The following is a 14,760-nucleotide window of genomic DNA, read 5'->3' on the forward strand; positions in this document are numbered from 1 at the left end:
CCTCGCGCCGCCGCGTCTGTCTGACATTGGCCGCCGCCTCAGTGGCGCCATCTGACCTGTCGCCACCGTCCCGCAGCCATCTGGGCTGGCGGCCGCTGCGCCACCTGCTGACGCTGTGCCTGCTGGCCTGGCTGGCCGCCTGCGTCTACACGTTCGCCGAGTTCAGCGTCCTGTCGTATGGCACGACCGCGCTCTCTGCTGGGGACGTGCGCAGCCTGAGCTGGCGCACCTCCTGGGACCTGATCGTGCACAAGAAGTGATGCCGCCACGGCGGAGGCGCGGCTCAGTGGAGAGTCGGACCGCCGCGGGCGCTGGGAGACGCTGACGCGCCGGGCGACCGGCGAGGCGCCGGCACCACTGGAGAAGTCGCGTTCTGTCGCGGAACGTGACGCACGCGCAACGTTTGTTACTGTCACCTGCTGTTCGAGTCTCATGCCAGCTACTACAGAACTGAATATAAAAAGTGGTGCCATAATATTTCAGAGGGCATCGTGGATGCTTTGTATGCGTTATCCAGCCGTACGTTTGATATGAAAGCAATACAAAATGGGCATTGCTATCACGGTCAAAACGCGTTTGCCAGTTAAGCATGTAGTGGAGCAAGAACTCCTGCTCCGTGCTTTACTTGACACCACTCGCGTGAATAACAAAAGAACCTGACAAGCTGAGAACCGGCCCAAATCTCACAAAACAAGCAAAAAAGGAACAAGCTGGCCGCGTTGTTCTACGGAAGGATTAAAATAAGGCATCAGTATCACGGATGGATAATTGTTAGGGACTGCCGTCCCGCCATGTGCGCTGTAAGTACACGTTTCGGCCAGTTCCCTCTCCGATCATTGGCAGGTGTTATCAGAGTCCTGAGAGGGACTGGATGCCGCTTGGTTTTAAGCTATCCACGCGTCACAACCCAGATTCTCTCCTCAGCATTGCTGGGATCCAAGCCAGGGTATTCTCATTGCAAGTCCAGTGCCCCACTGATCAAGCCGGGAAGCACCCAGCTCAGCTGACCGAGCACCGGACTCGCAATCCGAATATCGCGGTTCGAATCGCAGCAATTTCTGCGGGGAAATTTGGGCTGCTATGCGTACGTGGCTGAAACCCAACACCCCACAATCCTTCCCAAGGCCCAATATCATCTCTCAACGGCCGGAGGTTTAATTCACTGCAACGTTGTATGCATATCAACACGCTACAGGGTACGAAAACCCGAGCAATTATTCCAGAAACGGCCATCAGCAACTACCACGACCAGTGTGAAAATGCTAGGTATGATCCAGGACGAAATACTGGGAACTATAGCCGTATAGACAGGTGGTCATGTATGGGAGCCATAGCAAGCCGCAGACTCCAGTTATGGGAGAGAAAAATTGAGTTTTTCTCATGCACCGCCATAGGGCTAATGTCACATTTGCCTTATGTTGGGGAAGGGAGGGGACACTGTCTGGTTACTTATTCACCGAGCTAGATATTCAACTTTTCCTGATTGAAAATGCTAAAGGTAGTAATGTAACACACAACATGATTGTTCCGCCAGGAAGGTACCGACATAAAAACGACAGCTGAATTCAAATTACTCAGCTGTAGTACTGTCCGACGCTGTTGTCTGTCTGTATGTACAAACTGAGTTAACGTCATACACACACACACACACACGCGCGCGCGTACACGCACACGCGCACGGGCATGCGCACGTGCACGCGCACGCGCAGACAGCGGGATGGTGCCTAACCCAACAGTGTTCCGCCGTGGGATGGTGCCTAACCCGCCCTGGTGGGCGCTCACATTCCCTCCGACCGACCTAACCTCAACTGTGGCTCGAGGTCATCCGTTGTGGTAATGAATGCATCGCCACAGAGCCCCCAGCGTGAGCGGCTGCCAGAGTGTAGAGAACGAAGAACTTGCAAAACACAGTCCAAAATTAAAGGCAACATCGCATACGGCCACTTCCGCAGCCACCCCCGCACGAAGGAAAACACTACGCTGTTATGGTTGTGTTATTTTTGGGACAAAGAACAGGTTTCATCACTGGTGGTGTAGTCACGGGGCGGTGTGACAGGTCCGAGCCCGCCGCGGCCACGCGACTCGAGCCGCGCCTCCTGCCGCGCCGGGCGGCCGTGAAGGGTTGGCCGTCGCCTCAGAGCGAGCCGCCCGCCTCGGACGTGTCCATGCTGACCTCCTCCTGCACGTCAAACTTGACCAGCCGCTGCTTGAGCACGGCCGTCGTGCCGCGCTTGAAGCGATACCGCTCCTGGCTGCGGACGGAGGCGGCGGCCAGTCACCACGCGGCCACGCGCTGGGCACAGCCCCACGTGACGTGGCCACCAACGGCGACAGCGTCAGTTTACCGGCGTTCCCATAGACTATACATAGAAAAGAGTTGTTTGACAGTTGCTCGTAGGATAAAGTTCACAGGTCTTAATTTCACCAGCATAAAGTAGGTAGGGTACAAAGTCCGCAACGTCAAGTTGGCAATGTAAAAAAGTTCGCCTATGTTCAGTCTGTATTACAATTGTTCGATGGGAAAAAAATTTCGCTCGCAGTCTTTCGTGCGCAAAACGTTTGTACGACAAATATTCGTCCGGGATTAGGTTTCAAGTGCGAAACGCACGTACGTAGAGGCTGTTCAGTCAGTGAAGGATACAAGTACGCAAAGGTGGTAAGAACATGTTCGTCAGAGTAACCTTCTTTGTAAAAATATCTGTATATATATAATATATATATATATATATATAGATATATATATATACCACCTATAAGTACACAAAATTTGTACGCCAATGTTCCTGCGAGGAAAAGCTTCGTTGCAAAAAGTACGCACGCAAAAGACCGTAATCTGATGTGTAATGAGCGTGGAACGGCACGCACCGTTGTCCCTTGACGTTGGCCTTGTCGTAGGGCCGCAGCATCTGCGCGCCGTCCTGGGTGATGACGCACAGGTCGACGTTGGTGCCCGAGACCCAGATCGTTGAAGATGCCCGAGGCGATTGGCGTCCGCGCACCAGCTGCTTGCCCTACTCCAGCTGCCGCAGCGGGCGGCGGGCGAGCGGTCAGGCGAGTGTCAGGCGAGCCCGGAGCCGCTCCCCGGCGCGGGGGGGCCGGGGTCGATCACACAACACACCAACAGCTCATTGCAGACAGGCAGACCCGTACACAGATGCGCCGAGATACACAACGACGCCAGCTGACAGCCGCCACAGCTACGGATTTGCCAACAAAAACGAAGCGGAGTCGCGGCTGTCGCTCGATACCCGCCGTACCGCCGCGTGCCGCCACCACACCTGCACGGTACATCCGGACGCCGTCGCGGCCTGCGGCGAGCAGAGCCCGCGCTGCGGCTGGTAACTGACCTCCATGTTGGGCCGGAAGCGCGACTCGAAGACGGCCATGGCGGCCAGCGAGCCGGAGCCCATGGTGACGTACGGCAGCCGGGTCGACGGGAGCTCGGTGCGGAATGCTACGCTGTAGATGTGCCCGGCCCCCAGCCGTTCCACGGCCCGCCCAGCACACAGCGCCCCGCCGAAGATTGTGGCCCGCATGGTACTTGCATACAGCAATCTGCGCCAGCATCTTAAGCGCCGTGCTGAGCGGCGCCTGGCGGGCCGGTGTTGAAGCGGAGTGCCAGCTCCAGGTTGGCCCGAGATTCAGCCTTGGTGGTCTGTTCGGTATCGGCGCGCCCGTGTCCGGCCCCCCCCCGCCGCAGTACATGTTGGGCGGCCAGGGTTAATGGATCTTTCTGACAGTCTTGAGCGACACGCCCACCGTGCTGCCATACGGTGGCGCGCGTTTGTCGGCGCCCAGGATTCACGCCGTCCTTGTACACAATGCCCAACGATGGTGGTGCCCGTCTTTCACTGCCTTGGGCAATTTTGATGGCCAGGACGCTTCAAATGCTTGCACTTCTTGGTAAAGAATGGGGGTCTGTGCTAGATGGAGACCAAACTTGGCTGTTGTCTGGTGACAAGATCATTACCATAAACATTTAAATTAGCTACCAACTTGCATAAGAACTGGTAAAGCAAGCCACTCATTCTTAGAACCAGTAAATGAGTCAGAAAGTCATCAAGACTTTGCATTAAAATGGTGAGGTGATGCTTTATCTTTTGCTTACACACAAGGTAATAATAAGTGGCCCTAATCACTAGGGTGTGTCATCACATGCGGTTTTCTCTCAGATTATTACTGGAGTGTGATTTTCGTGGTGCAACATGCTAAAATTTGATTGGCACAAATTAAATGCCCCATGCGTTTTCATCAAGCTAGAGCGATTTCTTTCTCGTACACGAGAAGTGTCAACTTCGATCTCAGCGCCACCTATGCCTTGAGGTTTTTAGTGGTCGCCGACAGAATTACACTATCTGGAAATGCTACGATATGTTTTACAGCAAAATCTGCAGTGTTGTGTTTGTTTTTGACGGCGTTTGCTTGCAAATACCTTGATTATCTCATAGAATACAAATATTAACTATTACACGGTTCCATAGAGCATATCATTTGAAAACATTCGTTGATATCACTGCTGCCAAGATTGTTTACACATCAAAAAACGTTCATCCAATGAGCATGAATTTTTCACAGGCTCCTCAGTAATTCGGAGAATTGATTTGACGAAAGGTTTACTGTAGCGCAGATTCTTTAGTAGAAAAAAATGTATTTAACGCGTTCGCAGACTCACCATATCATGCCAGGCCTCGCTGTAGAATACACAGCTGCCAACGAGAGGCGATGACATGAATCACGTTGAGATCGCTGGCAACTCCCTGGCAAGGGAGTTGTGTCCGCGGAGGAAACCCACTGGATTCATCCATCTTCCGTCATGTGGCTGTACAGGTCATCAAGTCTGGTCTTATGAGGGTATTCAACCCACAACCCGTGCTACGTCTCCGAACATGTAAGAGCTGTGAATATATGATGCCCTTAAAAGATGAACAAAAATTCCAAGCAATCCAGGAAGAGGAAGGGAAGCGAAACAGTGAACAACACCTACTTTGTCCAATGTTTGACATCGCCAAGTGCAAGTGCCGCTCTCAACAACTTGCACTTGCCCAGTGAGCCACGGAATTCCGGGGAGAAAGAATGGGCATTTGTGAAGGACCAGCGTAGCCAGCGGAAGCTTACTCCAGAGCCGTCGACAGGACCTCAACTGCAGTGAGGGATGCGCCCCCCCCCCCAAAGAAGAGAGTCTCGACCAAGTCATCATCAACTGGCAGGCTGTTGATGCTGTACCTGGACTAAGCAACACCACTTGCAGCTTCGACAGGGGCGACAATGCGAGCGTGGATGTTCCTGTGGAGAGACGAGGGCCGACGACTTCTTGTCGACTGCCTTCGCCTCCGCGGAACGTGACGCAACCCGGCTCACAGCGCTGACCACGGATCGCTTATGGGCGTCTCCAATCGGGCCGCCCTCCGCGATCATGAAACGTATTCAACAGGACATTGGTCATCTCAGCCCACAAGGACGGATCCGCGTTTGTCGACCCGAAGAAAGACCTGCCCGGCGAGGACCGAGTGAAGCGAGAAGAACGGGCACACGAGAAAGCAGACGACATCATGGTGTCGGGATTGACCAGTTCATACTTGATCGACGGAAAGACAAAACATGCGTGGAACGCACCACCATTACTGAAGCCGAGGTGCACGTGACTGTCCTCATGGGGGCCAGGAGAGGTACGTGAAACATTTCAGCCCGCAGTCCGGGAGAGGCATCGACTTGCTTAACGGGCTATACTCGACCAGTCTACAGCTCGACGGGGCAGTGAGGGTGCTGGGGTGTGGTGGGACGGCTGTGAGCACTGGCGAGACTGGCGGAGTGTGTCGACTCTTCGAGCCCGTATCCGGGGCGCCAGGCAATGGTTTATCTGCCAGTTGCATGCCAATGAGCTGAGTCTGCGACACGTCCTGTTCACCCCGGACGGGGCCATCTCAGGACCACGGTCTTTCACAGAACCCATCGGCAACAAGTGTGCCACTGATGTTTGGCAGCGTGAGGTGGTGGCATTTGATGTCGTCCCTGGGTTCAAGGAAGCGATCTCATCCGCTGTGGTACGACAGCCCAACCACGACCAGGAGATGCTGTATCGCCTGGCTCATGCCGTTCAAAACGGCACCGTCCCGGACCAGACGGCCAGTAGAAGAAAAGGAGCGTGGGACCACGCTCGGTAAGCGAAAAGAAGTCTAGAATGCGTTTTATTTGACATCACTAGTAATGCGTCGACCGTTCGATAATGTTACCAATTGCTCCAAAGTACTAAAAACGTCTAAATGAACAAACCAATCGCTCTAAAGCACTAAAAACATCTAAATGAACAAAGTATGTCTTAAATTATGTGCTTTGTTCAAAACTTCTTGTTTGAGATACTGAGGGAGAGTGTACTCTGCAGACGAGATCCTGAGGGAGAGTGTACTCTGCAGACGAGATCCTGAGGGAGAGTGTACTCTGCAGACGAGATCCTGAGGCAGAGTGTACCCTGCAGACGAGATCCTGAGGCAGAGTGTACTCTGCAGACGAGATCCTGAGGCAGAGTGTACTCTGCAGACGAGATCCTGAGGCAGAGTGTACTCTGCAGACGAGATCCTGAGGGAGAGTGTACTCTGCAGACGAGATCCTGAGGGAGAGTGTACTCTGCAGACGAGATCCTGAGGCAGAGTGTACTCTGCAGACGAGATCCTGAGGCAGAGTGTACTCTGCAGACGAGATCCTGAGGGAGAGTGTACTCTGCAGACTGTACCCTCCACGTTAAGGGGTGTCCAATAATTACGTTACGCAGAGGGAGTGGGTGGGGGCCATCCACATCGTTACGAATTGAAGCACGAGACGGAGGTTAGCACCTTGGTTGGTGCTGGGTAGCGCTAGTCATAGCACCTTGAAGCCGAATCAGCGGCAACAACTTTTTTTCGTGTTTCTTGGTAACATTTATTGATCTTGATTTGTTGATAAAGGGATGCAGTCATGACAGGGATACGGTTCAGTGTGACAAAGGGGAGGGAGGGCCTAAAAATGATAGATTTTGCTTAACGTTATCAGTGAACAGCCCATATAGGTACATTATACAGTATACACGCATACAACATTGATTTCCTTGTTCTGCAGGTGACTGAGCATGGCCGCCCGCCTCCTGCGGCTGTACGCATCGGCCGAATCTCCATCTGCTGAGCTGAAACAGCTGGTTGAGTTCAATCGCGGCCCACTACGTCCCAGTCTGGTTCACGGTGCGCCAGAAACAGCGGCTGCACCTCCGGAGCCAGGAGCCTGCACCGCGTCGTCGAGCTGCTCCGCCTGCAGCCCCCGAACATCCGGACCATCGTCCGGCCGGTGCCGCAGAGGACCGGCTACTGGGCCCACATCGAGCAACTGCTGTTCGCCATGGCCTCCAAGGACAGCTGGCGGACACTGGAGGACGCGATCCGCCTCATCCGTGCTGCGCGTCTACAAAGGACGCAGGACGAGGAAGCTTCCAACTTCCTGATGTCAGCTTCAAAGCTGAAGGGCACGCGGACCTCATCAACGGGAGCTCAGTGGAGGTGAACGAACCACAGCTGTTGCGAGACCGCAGCGATGAGGACCTGCAGGGGATCGTCAAACCCCCAGCCGCCCTCCGCCGTATCCGGTACACACAGGCCGGTGAGAGGGCCGTCTGGAGGGTGACTGAAGCCTCCTCCTCGGTGCTAAGCGAGGAGTCGGGGCACGGCCTACTCACAGCGAAGCTTATGAACGGTTGGATACCCTTCGCTTGGATGGGAGGGGTCAATTTGACCCCCCCCCCCGAGATCTCAGCAACTAAGAGCTAGAGACACCAAATTCACAGGGTGTATTAACTGTACGTGAACTCACTCAGGTCAAAGATAGAAGTTCCTAGGTCATGACCTTCGTGTGAAATAAGGTCAAACAAGTTTAAACTCCAGGTTGGCCTCCAAAGGGCCCCTAGAACCTAGACAACTGCTCTAAACAAAAGGCCATATACTTATATAAGGTCAGTGACCTTGTCTGGCCTATTGATGGTCATGGTGACCAAAATCATACAAGACTGCTTTGAGTTTTGCATTTGAATAAGCAATAGATATTACGCTAGGAAGTGTGTTCCTAAAAACAAAATGTTAACTGGGTAATTTTAGGTCAGTGACCTATTCTGACCTTGAAGAAGCCTGTGGAAGGTGTATAGTGCGGTTCCTGTTATCAATAAATTCAAATGGGTGCCAAAAACTATCCCGTACAGCAAGCCTGGGGGTAATAAAACAGGTTGGTCTTGACCTTGGTCTGACCTTCATTCCTGACCCTAGGTCAATGTTGTCCGTTCATTCAATTGTTGTGTTGCCTAAGTAAGTATCTCGGAGATGTGTGGCCTCACCTAACACTTCGTTGTTGGATCAGATTGAACAATTCCCTAGAAATCGCCTTCGCTGAAACTATGGCCTAACTTTAACCTGCCATAGGTCAGCGACCTTACATGGTACATCAAAATTTTTGACAACAGACGATTCGCTTATTCAATTGTCTACAGATATGCAAAATATGACGCGGCGTAGCCGCGCCATTCGGAAGCGATTCCGGAAAAACCTTTGGGGGGGGGGCAATTTGACCCCCCACCCTCCGAATGTGTCTTGACGTCATGCAGTAATGCGTACGTTGCAGCTTATGCCCTCTCAATTATTCGCTTGTCACTGAAGTAATAAATATTGGTGTAAAAAATGAGAATTTCACGATTTTACACATTTTACAGATACTTTAACATCTCTTGAGATTCATCCGGAAGTCCTCTTATCAGTGCACAGATGCAGGCCTGCCATGAAGCCTTTTTCATTGCAGTCCATGTCCTGGTCATTTTCCAAAACAACACCTTTCTAAAAAATAAGTGGTTTACGCCAGAGACCTAAAACCATGTCTAAGCGTTTCCCTAGAGCCTCTCAAGTCAACATCGACCGGAGGTGACTACAGCCTGTCGACGAGTGGCAGCAACCCGCCAGTCCTGCTGCACCCCACAACCCTGCCCAGTCAACAACACCTGTCCTCCTGCTGCCAATGCCAAACTCAGCTGAGCCGGCGACAGGAGTTGCCGTACATTGGACGTGAATGGATGTACAGTATTTTGCCTTCCTAAATCTGATTAAGAAGTGCTGAATACAGCTTTACATGCAGTTTTGTGCTATTTCCCATCTGTAAACAACAGCTTACCCTAAAACAACCCTAAAACATGGATTCAAGATTGTTGCAGCACTCTCATCTGTCATAAAACATAAAAGCCTGCTTCAGAAATATGGGTGATATAGTTGGTGGTACTATTGGCAGGTCAGCAAAAATGATTCTTTCACAAATCAGCTCTCCCTGAACCATTTTTGATTTTTGCTCCAAGAGTTCTTCAGACTGGATTTTCTTTATCATTAGCACCCACTTTCTATCACATTGCAATGCCATTTTGTGATTGATAATGCCTCCTAGTAATCAGGTAACACACTTGCAAAATTATTCAGTACCAGCTTTTACAGTTAAAACAGTTTTCAAGAAGCTGTGCTGCAGCCAAATCTACACAAAAATGCATCCACAGCACCAACTATTCATGTGATGTCAGTGCACTGAACCCAGAGTCATGCACATTGAATGCAGGTTTGTGCTATGTTTTGAACTATTTTGCTTGGAAATATGTGTTGCAGGTATGTTGCTCCAAATTTTCTCTGCAATAATACAGTTCAGTAAAACTTGGGCTCTCCATGCACTGAAATTGCTGGAAACTGCATTAAACCATTAATAGGTTCTTCTCCAGCAAGGATCATGCTATTTTCAGGTAAGTTTATGTAAATGTTGAATGCCACACAGGGTCACAAAAGCATAAGCAGCTCCAAGAGGCCCAGAATAGCTATATTCAGAATTCAGATGCATGAATTATTGCATTAATCAAAACTGTGATCAGGTACCAAAGTCATGCCTAGCTCATCTGCTGGCAGTGATCACCAAATCCAAGCTCTACACAGGCATTCACATGTATGTAGCAGCACATTCATGTTATGCAGTGCTCTATAATGCAAACACACCACCATTGTTGCCCCATTCCCCCCCCCCAATTCACAATGTGTGATGCCATGGCAGAATGTCCAACCTAGGAGATGATACATTACAATCCCATCATTGCACTGATCCTGGACCAAATTGGCCTGAGAAACCACCTCTGACTGTCAAGAAATTCAAATCAACACTTGAATCATCATGCAGAATCAGTGTGGGAAAAACCTCCGTTTTCTGGTGGATGTGACACCAGGAAATTTTGTACTCCAGGCTCTTGACTGGTAAGAATGACAATTTTTGTACTCCAGACAAACACTGCAGTCGCCCCACAAGCAGACACCATTGCAAATGTATGAGCCTGAGTATAAGTACCAAGGCAGACAGTTTTGCTTTCTTGATAGCCAGGAGGGTGCATGAACTTTGCTTTCATAAAGTGAGTTATAACTTTTATCTGATTTCCAGGGACCAAACATATGGAGCACCAAGAAATGGAGACAAACATCTGCAATCCTGCAGGAGCTGGCCAATCCAGGGCGTTCATGTTAATGTCCTTCATCATTGTATTACATGGGTTAGATGCACTTGTACAAGCCTATGCAACTCCTGAATGGTGATGACAACTCATGTAAGTTACTTCTGTGGGAATGAAATAAACTGGACTATGAAATGTGCTTGTTTTAAGTACCTACCGCTGCCACATACCTTGCATGTCATTACCTGTGGGGAAAATATATGGCGCACCTAAGTAAGAAGACCGCATTCTCCACGACGCACACACCCACCGATAACTTTCAAGAAACGGACAAACATATCACGGCTCTGGCTCCCACCACGCGACGAACCCATCGCCTCCCGTACCCGAAACCAGCGGCAGCCCAGCCTCTTGCAACTGACGAGTTATATGGCGCACCTGAGTAAGACCGCATTTTCCACGACGCACACACCTACCGATACCTTTCAAGAAACGGACAAACATATCACGGCTCTGGCTCCCACCACGCGACGAACCCATCGCCTCCCCTACCCGAAACCAGCGGCAGCCCAGCCTCCTGCAACTGACGAGTGCATTTTCGAGCAGTGAAGGTCCGCGTCGCAACAGACACCTACAACAATATTCGTTCGACCAGAAATCACTAGCAGCACCAAAATCACCGCTGGCACATCTTTTCAACTAGGTCACTCAAAGACTCGCCGAGCAAGAAGTCCAGCATGCCAACTATGCTCTTAACTTACCTCCTCATATTAAGATAACATGTTAGCGATTTTACCAAAGGACGTGCATCTTGCAAACAGTTTGGTGGGAAAATTCCAAAGATTGCAGCATTGCACATCCTTTTCAAAGTGCTTGTTTCATTCCTGCTCCTGCCACACCAGCCACCAATCACCATCCAACTTGCAATTAAACTCAAAATCATAGCATTCAAACACACCACATATTGGCACTTTTGAGATGGAATCATGACATTAAATGGCACCCAAATATCACGTTTGTGGGCGGCACTTTTGGTGGTAACGGCTTCTTTTGGGTTCTTAAATGTCATCGGGAATTACGTTCCCAAAATGGGAGTTTGTGGCATGCAGCATTCCAAAACTTATTACTATTGTATAAATGATAGTAAGTCAACCACTTTTTCAGAAATCGGTAGGTACCGGTCTTTGAAGATTCGAGGATATCTTACTTATTTAACAAGGGTATCATGTCTCCAGGCTCAACCAGTACCTATACTTGTAAGATAGAGATGGTCCATAACCCGGTGGGAAAAAATCGCAGTACTTGGTTGCCCTTCTCACAATGGGGCCTACAGGGAGACCCGGGGAGAACAAGCCGAGTACAAGCCGGAGAGCAAGTTTTTAGCAAAGTTAGCCAAATTTAATTAAAAAATTGACGTGTTTTGGTATCGTCCAGATACGGGCCTTCCTCAGAGGGTGTTGAAATGGCATTATATGCCTTAGAATGAGAAATATCTATAGATTTGTAGTACAGGTCCTGCATTATCTCGGCGTTGTCTTGCGCCACCAGAAGATAATATATTTGTAGGTGGAAAATAGCAAATTTAAATGCATGACTGAAAGGCTCTATGATTTTTCTACCGCAAACTTAACAATTTGTGTTGCTGCAACTGCATAAATGTTTTTTCTTAGACTATTCATCACAGCCTGTCATTTCAGGACCGACCCGTGGTACTTGTGCTTGGTTGCCCATTGACGAGTGCTAGAATGCCATCACAATGTCTGTGAATGCGCCAGAACTCCTGTGCATGGTTTGGTTGTTTGTCTTGATGTGGTGGGAGTGAGGAGGGCGAAGGTGAGTGAAGATGCTTGGGATTATGTGCATCGTAGCTGCGAATTTGAGGTATTCAGTGAGACAAAGTGGAATTGGTTGTCTTGTTTTTTCACACAGCATGTATCCACACTTCTAAAATTACTTGGGATTTAGTTTTGGACCGCTATTAAGTCATTCCAAAAAAGGTAAATAAATACTGGGGGACTGATCTATAAATGTTTACCACTGCAGGCTGGTGCAGAATCACCTTGGTATAACCTGCTCTACCTACAGCATGGTGGGTAGGTACGTAGGTACTAAGGTATCCATATACAACATAAATGCTAGGCTTGGGTTTCCCATGTGGGGTCAAATATGAGGCTGGCCTCTTTTCAGCTTGTGGTTTATAATTGCTGTAACCTGACAGGAGGCAATGCTGCTATGTTCCTTGCTGTCAGGCATAAGGTCTTGCAGTGGCAGTATTAAAATTGTCCCTACATAAGATCATAGGGAACTTGGAGAAGAGGAAGGGATAACAGGAGGTGCAGGAGAGAAGAGGAGCAGAAGTGGAGGAGGAGTGGAAGGAGAAAAGTGACAGAAAGAGAAGGTGAGGAACTGAAAGAGGAGAAGAGCAGAAAGAGAAGGATAGGAAGAGGAACACTTTTGGTATGTTTATATTAATTATGTAAAGGCCAAAAGGACAACATGTTAGTGATGTCACATACATAAGGCTTTCATAGACAGTTCATCTGCCTAAGACTCATTAAAAAACCAGGGTGTGATGCACAGTGGTTGTCCGCAACTTAGTTTGTCAGTAAGCAGAGGATGCACCTGATTTATCATTTTGATATTGTGTAAGTTTGCATGTAGATAGGTAATGATAAGTAACTGAGCTTTGTATGATGCACCTGTGAATGCATACGTATAAAGTTTTGTTGTTAACCTCTCAACTGTATATTTCTTATTAACATGTACCATTAAGCAATCTTTGCATGTATAGGTGAGCTAGTAGCGCTACAGAGATATGGATGGGATCAGTGTGGCACCCTCACTCACAAGAGGTGCTCTGTTCCACGGAAATGCAAAATTGCATGCTGACACTAATTTTTGCCAGAAAAACATTGGGGAAATGTTGAGCCATTAAAGGCAGTATGTGATGTACTCCAAGCAAGGCCCATTGTGCAGACACTCATTCCACATTAGACAGACCTTTGCTTGCAGGCAAGTTTGTACTCCGACCACAAAAATTTTTGTACTCTCGCCACCAGCAAAAAAACTAAATTTCCCACTCTGTGCAGAATAGTGCCTGTAATCAACATCTATGTAACGGACCACCAATACCCCTCAGGGACCAATTTCCCCAACATGCACAAATTAAAATACAACAAATTTCAACCTTCATTCATTCACACCACCTTGGAAGGATAATAACCGTTGTTTTCCTGCCATGAAACTACGTTTTTGTTGTTGATTTGGCCCAGGGCTTCACAACTGCTTGTTGTACGGTGCCCATAACTGGATCAACACAGAACCTAAGAAAAGAGATGAAAACAGGGAGAATCACTGTTTCGATATGTGGACTGCACATGATTAAGCAAACTGTTACTGCACTATAAAGACTGCACATGTTAGCAAAGCTCACCGTTTCCTCTTTTCCCAGTGCGTAATACTTAGCACACTTAAGCCACTTACCTCTGACAATTGTCAAACGAAAAGCCGGTCGACGAGGGCTCTGGAGCTAATGCGGTAGCTGCAGACATCTTCAAAGATATAAGCAGAAGCTCGGCAGCGATTCAAATTCCAAATATTAAGACCAACTCTCCAAACGTCTTGATGTTGTAATTTACTGCAGGAAAACAAGGCCTGTGCGCACACCACTACTCCTGCTATAATGCTACCCGCAAGATGTCATGGCATTTGCCGCGGCTTGTCATTCACCAATTCAACTACGGCGCATGACAACGTTCCTCGTCTTCATTCACAAAGAGACGAGGCAAGTAAACTTTCGTAATGGTTCCCTTCCATTGTGCACACAGCAGTGATGCAGAATGGTCAAGCTGTGAAAGATTTATTGTGTTAAAAAGACAATATATGTAAAAAAGCCTCCTATCCATTTTCAACCAAAAAGCACAAAATATGATTTCTGAAAAGCTTACAGTTTTCAGTCAGACACGGTTGATCCCCTGACCGACACGCTGGCCGTCGTCGCGGCCAGCATGGGGATCATAACAGGGATCGTCGACAAATGCAACAATGCCTTTTGCTGCCATTCGTGGGTCGCTGCATTTTCCCTGCTTGGAAAATTGATCCCCGGGCCGACGAGGGGCCGACAGTTTGTTTCCGATCGCCACACGACACACGATCATTGTTGCCTAAAGGGGCCAGACATTTGGCCAGAGGTCGTTTTGTACCGTACCGCGCTGGTCCTGGCCTTCAGTGCCGTCCATCGGAATCAAAGTCTCTTAAAACGATCTCCACCAGCCCTTCAGGCCCGTCTTCCGAAT

Source organism: Pollicipes pollicipes, unplaced genomic scaffold, assembly GCF_011947565.3.
Source record: "Pollicipes pollicipes isolate AB1234 unplaced genomic scaffold, Ppol_2.1 Scaffold_5724;HRSCAF=6776_pilon_pilon_pilon, whole genome shotgun sequence".
NCBI classification, from domain to species: Eukaryota; Metazoa; Arthropoda; class Thecostraca; order Pollicipedomorpha; family Pollicipedidae; genus Pollicipes; species Pollicipes pollicipes.